The sequence below is a fragment of the Heterodontus francisci genome, chromosome 15 (genome assembly GCF_036365525.1).
Source record: "Heterodontus francisci isolate sHetFra1 chromosome 15, sHetFra1.hap1, whole genome shotgun sequence".
Classification (NCBI taxonomy): Eukaryota; Metazoa; Chordata; class Chondrichthyes; order Heterodontiformes; family Heterodontidae; genus Heterodontus; species Heterodontus francisci.
The window spans coordinates 30,871,077-30,880,392 of NC_090385.1; positions in this window are offsets into that span (position 1 = coordinate 30,871,077).

Sequence of the window (9,316 nt, forward strand, 5' to 3'; positions counted from 1 at the left end):
GAATGAGGAAATGGCAGAGAGACTAAACAATTACTTTGTGTCTGTCTTCATGGAGGAAGACACAGAAAATCTCCCAGAAATACTAGGAAACCAAGGGACTTGTAAAAATGAGGAACTGAAAGTAATTTGTAACAATAAAGAGGTAGTACTCGAAAAATTAATTGGATTGGAAGTTGATAAATCCCCTGGACCAGATGAGCTACATCCCAGAGTATTGAAGGAGGTAGCGAGAGATAGTGGATTCATTGGTGGTTATCTTTCAAAATTCTATAGATTCTGGAAGGGTTCCTGCAGACTGGAAAATAGCAAATGTTACCCCACTATTTAAGAAGGACGCGAGAGAGAAAACGGAGAACCACAACCTGTTAGTTTGACGTCAGTAGTAGGGAAAATGTTAGAATCTATTACAAAGGATGAGATAGCAGATATGTAGGCAAATCTCAGAGAGGCGTAAAAATAATAGGGTAATAATAGTAGGGGATTTCAACATCCCCGATATTAACTGGGATAGTCTTAGTGCAAAAGGCTTAAAGGGGGCAGAAATCTTAAAGTGCATACAGGAGAGCTTTTTGAGCCAGCATGTAGAAAATCCTACAAGAGAAGGGTGGTACTGGACCTAATCCTGGGGAATAAAGCTGGACAATTGGTAGAAGTGTCAGTGGGGGAGCATTTCGGGGATAGTGACCATAACTCTGTAAGATTTAAGGTTGTTATGGAAAAGGACAAAGATGGACCAGAAATAAAGATACTGAATTGGGGTAAGGCCGATTTCAATATGATAAAACAGGCTCTGCCCGAAGTGGACTGGGAGCAGCTACTTATAGGAAAGTCTATATCAGACCAGTGGGAGTCATTCAAAAAGGAAATAGTGAGAGTTCAGAGCCAACATGTTCCCATAAAGGTGAATAACAGGACCAATAAGTCCAGGGAACCCTGGATGTCAGGGATGTAGAGGATTGGAAAAGGAAAAAAAAGGAGGCTTATGTCAGATTCAGAGGGCTGAAAGCAGTGGAGGCCCTAGAGGAGTATAGAAAGTGTAGGGGGGTACTTAAAAAAGTAATTAGGAGAGCAAAGAGGGGGCATGAAAAAACACTGACAGGCAAGATATCGGAAAATCCTAAGGCATTTTATAAGTATATTAAGGGCAAGAGGATAAACAGGGAGAGAATAGGGCCCATTAAGGACCAAAGTGGCAATCTGTATGTGGAGCCGGAGGACATAGGTGAGGTTTTAAATGATTTCTTTTCATCTGTGTTCACTATGGAGAAGGACGATGCAGATGCAGAGAACAGGGAGGGTGATTGTGATATACTTAAACAAATTAGCATTGAAAGGGAGGAGGTATTAGCAGTTTTAACGATCTTAATAGTGAATAAATCCCCAGGCCCAGATGAGATGTATCCCAGGCTGCTATGTGAGGCAAGGGAGGAGATAGCAGGGACTCTGACACAAATTTTCAAATCCTCTCTGGCCACAGGAGAAGTGCCAGGGAATTGGAGGACAGCAAATGTGATACCATTATTCAAGAAAAGTAGCAGGGACAAACCAGGTAATTAAAGGCCAGTGAGTCTAATATCAGTGGTGGGAAACTATTGGAAAAAATTCTGAGGGACAGGATGAATCTCCACTTGGAGAGGCAGGGATTAATCAAGGATAGTCAGTATGGCGGTGTCAGGGGGAGATAATGTCCAACAAATTTGATTGAATTTTTCGGGGAGGTGTCTAGGTGTGTAGCTGAGTAAAGCAGTTGATGTAGTCTACATGGACTTCATTAAGGCTTTTGATAAGGTCCCATATGGGAGATTGGTCAAGAAGGTAAGAGCCCATGGGATCCAGGGCAATTTGGCAAATTGGATCCAAAATTGGCTTCGTGGCAGGAGGCAAAGGGTAATGGTCAAGGGTTGTTTTTGCGATTGGAAGCCTGTGACCAGTGGTGTACCGCAGGGATCGGTGCTGGGATCCTTGCTGTTTCTAGTGTACATTAATGATTTAGACATGAATATAGGAGGTATGATCAGTAAGTTCGCAGATGACAGGAAAACTGGTGGTGTCGTAAAAAGTGAGGAGGAAAGCCTTAGATTACAGGACGATATAGATGGGCGGAGCAGTGGCAAATGGAATGTAATCCTGAGAAATGTGAGGTAATGCATTTTTGGAGGACTAACAAAGCAAGGGAATATACAATGGATGGTAGGACCCTAGGAAGTACAGAGGGTCAGAGGGACCTTGGTGTACTTGTCCATAGATCACTGAATGCAGCAGCACTGGTAGATAAGGTGGTTAGGAAGGCATATGGGATACTTGCCTTTATTAGCTGAGGCATAGAATATAAGAGCAGGGAGGTTATGATGAAGCTGTATAAAACGCTAGTTAGGCCACAGCTGGAGTGTCCAGTTCTGGTCGCCACACTCGGAAGGATGTGACTACACTGGAGAGGGTGCAGAGGAGATTCACCAGGCTGTTGCCTGGAGCATTTCAGCTATGAAGAGAGACTGGACAGGCTGGGGTTGTTTTCCTTAGAGCAGATAAGGCTGAGGGGGGACCTGATTGAGTTGTACAAAATTATGAGGGGCATAGATAGGGTAGATAGGAAGAAACTTTTTTCCCTTAGCGGAGGAGTCAATAACCAGGGGGCATAGATTTAAGGTAAGGGGCAGGAGGTTTAGAGGGGATTTGAGGAAAACAAATTTCACCCAGAGGGTGGCTGGAATCTGGAACACACTGCCTGAAGGGGTAGAGGCAGGAACCCTCACAACATTTAAGAAGTATTAAGATAAGCACTTGAAATGCCATAGCATACAAGGCTACGGGCCAAGTGCTGGAAAATGGGATTAGAATAGATAGGCTTGATGGCCGGCACAGACACGATGGGCCGAAGGGCCTGTTTCTGTGCTGTATAACTCTATGACTCTATAACTGGACACTTGGAAAATAATGATATGATGGGCAGAGTCAACAAGGATTTGTGAAAGGGAAGTCATGTTTGACAAACCTGTTGGAGTTTTTTGAGGATGTTACTTGTAGCATAGATAAAGGCGAACCGGTAGATGTGGTGTATTTGGATTTTCAGAAGGCTTTCAATAAGGTCCCACACAGATATTAGTGAACAAAATTAGAGCACATGGGATTGGGGGTAATATATTGCAATGGATTGAGAATTAACAGACAGAAAGCAGAGAATAGGAGTAAATGGGTCATTCTCAGGACGGCAGGCTGTTACTAGTTGGGTTCTGCAAGGATCATTGCTTGGGCCACAGCTGTTTACAATCTATATAAATGATTTGGATGTGGGGCCCAATTATAATATTTCCAAATTTGCAGATGACACAAAACTAAGAGGGAATGTAAGTTGTGAGGAGGATGCTAGGAGGCTTCAAGGGGATTCGGACAGGCTAAGTGAATGGGCAACAACATGGCAGATGGAATATAATGTGAATAAGTGTGAAGTGATCTACTTTGGTAGGAAAAACAGAAAGGTTTCTTAAATGGTGAGAGGTTGGGAAGTGTTGATGTCCAAAGAGACCTGGTGACTTTGTTCATGAGTCACTAAAATCTAGTATGCAGGTGCAGCAAACAATTAAGAAGGCAAATGGTGTGTTGGCCTTCAATGTAAGGAGATTTGAGTACAGGAGTAAAGATGTATTGCTTCAATTGTATAGAGCTTTGGTGAGACCGCACCTGGACTATTGTGTACAGTTTTGGTCTCCTTATCTAAGGAAATATATACTTGCCATAGAGGGAGTGCGGTGGAGATTCACCAGACTAATCCCGGGGATGGTGGGATTGTCTTATGAGGAGAGATTGCCGAAACTGGGCCTGTATTCTCTCGAGTTTCGAAGAATGAGAGGTTTAGTTTAGTTTAATTTAGAGATACAGCACTGAAACAGGCCCTTCGGCCCACCAAGTCTGTGCCGACCATCAACCACCCATTTATACTAATCCTACACTAATTCCATATTCCTACCACATCCCCACCTGTCCCTATATTTCCCTACCACCTACCTATACTAGGGGCAATTGCTACTGGCCAATTTACCTATCAACCTGCAAGTCTTTGGCATGTGGTAGGAAACCGGAGCACCCGGAGGAAACCCACGCAGACACAGGGAGAACTTGCAAACTCCACACAGGCAGTACCCAGAATTGAGCCCGGGTCGCTGGAGCTGTGAGGCTGCGGTGCTAACCACTGCGCCACTCATTGAAACTTACAAAATTCTTAGAGGGCGTGACAGGGTAGATGTGGATAGAATGTTTCCTCTGGCTGGTGAGTCTAGAACAAGGGGACACAGTCTCAGAATAAGGGACAGGCCATTTAAGACTGAGATGAGGAGTAATTTCTGCACTCAGAAGGTGGTGAATCTGTGGATTCTCTACCCCGGAGGGCTTTGGAAGCTCAATCATTGAGCATGTTCAAGACAGAAATCGACAGAATTTTGAATACTAATGACATTAAGGGATATGGGGATAGTTGGGAAAAATGGCGTAGAGGTTGCTATCAGCCATGATCTGTTTGAATGGTGGTGAAAGCTCAATGGGCCAAATGGCCTGCTCCTGCTATTTCCTATGATCCTCACATTATGCACCTTATTCCTCTTTACTACTTCTATGTGCTGGTGCCCATCCCCCTGCTAATTTAGTTTAAACCCTCCCCAACCATACTAGTGAACATACGAACATACGAATTAGGAGTAGGAGTAGGCTACTTGACCCCTCGAGCCTGCTCCACCATTCAATAAGTTCATGGCTGAACTGATTACTCCACATTTCCACCTACCCCCGATAACCTTCCACGCCCTTGCTTATCAAGAATCCATCTACCTCTGCCTTAAAAACCTCCCCGTGAGGACATTAGTCCCAGTCCTGTTGAGGTACAATCCGTCCCTTTTGAATACGTGCCTTCTGCCCCAGAACTGGTCCCAATGCCCTAAGAATCTGAAGCTCTCCCTCCTGCACCATGCCTCAAGCCACGCATTAATCCTCCCTGTCTTCATATTTCTACTCTCAGTGCGTGACACTGGGAGTAATCCAGAGATTACCATCTGCGAGGTTCTACTCTTCAACTTCCTCCCTAGCTCCTGAAAATCTGACTGTAGGACCTCAATACCTGCCCTTGCTATGTCGTTGGTACCAATGTGTACTACAACTTCTGGCTCACTTCATTTCCCCTGAAGAACATCTTGCACCCATGATGTCCTTTACCTTGGCACCAGGGAGGCAACACACCATGCGGGACTCACGATGACGGTTACAGAAATGCCTGTCTGTTCACCTGACTATGGAATCTCCTATAACAACTGTATTTCTACACTTTGCTGCTCCCTCCTGTATAGTCACTTGCCCATTGGTGCCATGGTCTGGACTGCACTCCTTCAGGGTATCGTCACAGCAGTCTCCAATATTCAGTCGCTGTTTGAGAGTGAGACACACCCTGAAGATTTCTGCACCTCCTAGCTCTTCCTAGTTTTCCAGATGGCCATCCACCAAGTATCTTGACCTGTTACTGCCTGTGGGGTGATTACCTCCTGGGAATTACGATCCAAGAAACGCTCATCCTCCCTGATGCTCTGCAGTGACTTCAGCTGCCCCTGAAGCTTGGGAATCCTGAGCCTGAGCTAAAGCAGCTGGAGATACTTCCTACACACGTGGTCGCCAACCAATGTTTGTTTTTGATTAATAATACCATGAAGCCGACTGCCGGTCATATATCATTATGCCATTCAGTTTTATCTGTTGTACAAAATAACTGCAAAACTTGCTTTTTCGTAGCTTTGTGAAATGTACAATGTATGATATATAATGTGATGCTTATACGTGTATATACACATAATAGTAGAATTTTGAAACAAACCTACCTTCTTCACATTAAGTATCAACAGTGGACCACAGTTCTCTCCTTCTGAGAATCAGAAGTGCTGTCAAAGTGCTTCCTGTGTACACTATAAGTTTTTTTAATTCATGCATGGGATGTGGGCATCACTGGCGAGGCCAACATTTATTTCCCATCCCTAATTGCCCTTGAACTGAGTGGGTAAGTCGGTAGCAAATACCTTGCCCATATTTAAAGGGCACAATCTGGACCAGCTCAAATAAGTTTCATAAATATTGTTCCACAGTTGGTGTTGGAAGATTTTACTTATTTCACATTTACAATTATACTTCATGCATTTTGCTCCATGCATTAATTGATTTTTCCAGGCAGCCTAACATTTTTATGCATTTTGCGCGGGTGGGTGGGGAGAGATTTCTTGTCAGTATTTCCCTTTATAATTCTATGTTACCATTTAAATAACATTATAAAAAGTAATGAGGGTGAATATTCCTTTGTGGGTTCTGATTGCACTGCATAATTTAGTCGAGGAAGAAAAATTCGTGAGGGATCAACAAATCCATGTGTAATGACACCCGAGACAGTTTTACCACACCTGTCGTTATTCCAGAATTCTTTTAACAGATGCTACCACATGTACTGGGACATATTGGAAGAGATGGATGTTCACCACCACCGTGTCAGACGAAAGGTTGTCATGGAGGTGAGTTATTTGCTGCAAAATGTTTTGCAGACAACATCCAGAACAGAAAGGATCAAGGCTCCTTAAGTTAATCCATGACCTGCATGAACAGAAAGGAGTTACACTCAGTTAATGTTCAGGTAGTATCTGACCACAGAAGCATCATTATGCATGTCAATAACCATTAACCAGGAAGCAACCATCATATCTTCATTATGCAAAAGTCCACATTCCCCACATTATTTAAAGGAAATGAAACTTTGAGGAGTGGCACCTGCGAGATGTTGTCTATACTTTGAAGCCATGATTCTCTAACAATTAAGGAACCCCTCAAATGGAAACTTGAGCCAGGCACCTGTTGCAAAATGAAGGAATGGGCTGAATTTCATGGGCCCCCAGAGACTGGTTCGGGTGGAGGGGGAGGGGTAGCCCATAGAATTATGAAAGGAGGCAGGGGGGCAGAGGGCCTGTCATTTCCCCTGTTGGGGACAGGATAGGCCGATGACAGCCTGTCTGCCCAGAGGTCAATTGAGGCAGGTAACTGTCCGATTAACAGCCATTTAAGGGCCTCTTCCTGCTGCCATTTGGGATTTAAATAGCAGCAGGGAGGGGGGCCTTTGCCACCTGGGGAGGTCACCTGGTAAAATGAGGCTACCTCCCTGAGGGCTTGGGGGGGTCCTCCTCTGTGGGCAATCTGTGGCCCACAGAGGGCCTCCACCAGGAAAACCTGCAACTCCCTGACCACTCGCCCCCTACATTAAACGTCCACCCTCCCCACCCCCTCACTGGGTCCTGCTGGACTGGCCCCGGCAACCCTGCCTCACTTAGCTTTGAATCTGGGCTCCAGCACTGGGAATGGGTCCAAGGCCTGTTACAGCACTGGCAGTGGCCACCGCTCCCAGTGAAGCTGCTGATACTACTGAGCTGCTGGTCCTGTGATTATCCGGCAGCTCTTGGAGGCGGGATCCCTGTCTTTAAAGGGATGGGGATCCCAGCGCCGGGCTGTTAATTGGCCATAGAATCACTCTGGAGGGGATTCCAGCTGGCCAGGGCAGAATTCCCCCCCAATAATTCGGCCCGGCGCTGGGAGCCCTGCTGTGGGCACAATATTCAGCCTAATGTGGGCAAAAGGGCAATGGTTGTGTGCCATGCTTTAAATGATACCTCCCAGTGGAAGTGAAATTTACCAGCTTAGGATTGTGCCACATTTGATGGGCTCCCCAAGAATTGTGAACAAAGTGAGCATGCTTCTGTTTGCCTTCCTCATATTATCAGCAAGCTAACCCTTATTTGCAGCCAAGTGCTAGGGACATGGTTGACTACATTGAATTGATGACCTCCCTCCATGTTTTTTACATCATGAGAGTGCACATCATGAGAAGGTTACTGCAAGTGACCTTCATCCCCATGTTCGACATGCATATGTAAGTATTGACAGAAAAGTGTGGCAAAAAATTTGTGACAACAGGAAGTTTGGTCTGTGGACAAGAAATGCACATGTGACAAAATAATAATATGGATAGATGCAGTATCATGCTCATATGAAATTTCTCTGAATGCTACTTTAAAGGCATTATTAACCTACTGAAAATAAATAGGCTAATGTTGTTGTTAAAATAACAGACACAAGTAGGTGCTTGTGACTAATTCAATGACTGTGAAGTATTTTAAGATGTCCTGAAGTTGTGAAAGGCCCAATATAAGCAAGTTTTGTTTTCAGTATTGCACAGCTTAATTTGAACCCATTAACTCACAGCGATCAAAAATTCTACACCAATTCTATTCCAAAATAAAACAACATCGGCTCATAACTATATAATTCAAACAATCCCACATTATACTAATAGACACTTTATTAGAAGCTGCTGATTTATTTGCTGGGCCGTTAGCACTAATTCCTTTGTCTTGCATTCTATGAATGCTGTTTAACAGTTCTAGAATCTTGTTTCAAATCCAAACTCATCTATTTTCCTGCTGCTCACAATGTAGCATGTGTAATTCTTACTAATTCCACTTTTGGTAGGACAAAGTCTGCTTTTGGCACCATTCCAGTAGCCTAAGAGTTAAAAATTAAACATATTCTTCACTGTTCCCTTAAGAATTTTACCGGAAAATGTCAAGCAGAATTGCCTTTTCAAGAACAGTCTATTCAATTTCATGAGAGAAGTCCTGGCTGTAGATTGTGACCTTTTCCCCATTCCAGAACAATGTGACATGGAGATGTTTTCATAGTATTTTCTTTACACCAGACAAGCTATCTCAATAAAAGAACAGCAGTCATGTGTTTATTTGTCTGAAATGATCACTTACACCATTCCTCTTATGATTCCTATCTGGGTTTGTAGGGTTTATATATTTTTAGATATATTTATATATATTGGAGTGACTATTGACAAGGTTAGATGCATCCATGTATTTTTTTCCTCATGTTTTTTGATTGTATAAATATATGCCTGTCCACATCTTGTTTAGCAGTTTTAACGAAGGGTCTTCCCGAGATGTTAAGTTGTCTGTTCTTTCCATAGATGCTGCCTAATTTGCTGAGTGTTTTCAGTATTTTCAGTTTTCCCATCACTATAATTTCCTCAACGCTCCAAGATAGCGGAGTCCTTCTAATTTTGGCCTCTTAAGCATCCCCCATTTTAATTGTTTTAATTGGGAGCCATGCCTTCAGTTGCCTTGGCCTTAGCTCTGGAATACCCTCCTTAAACTTCTCTGCCTCTTTACCTTTCTCTCCCCTTTTGAGACGCTCCTTACCTTTTTGTCTGAGCTTTTGGCCATCCACCCCAATATTGCTTTATGTGGCT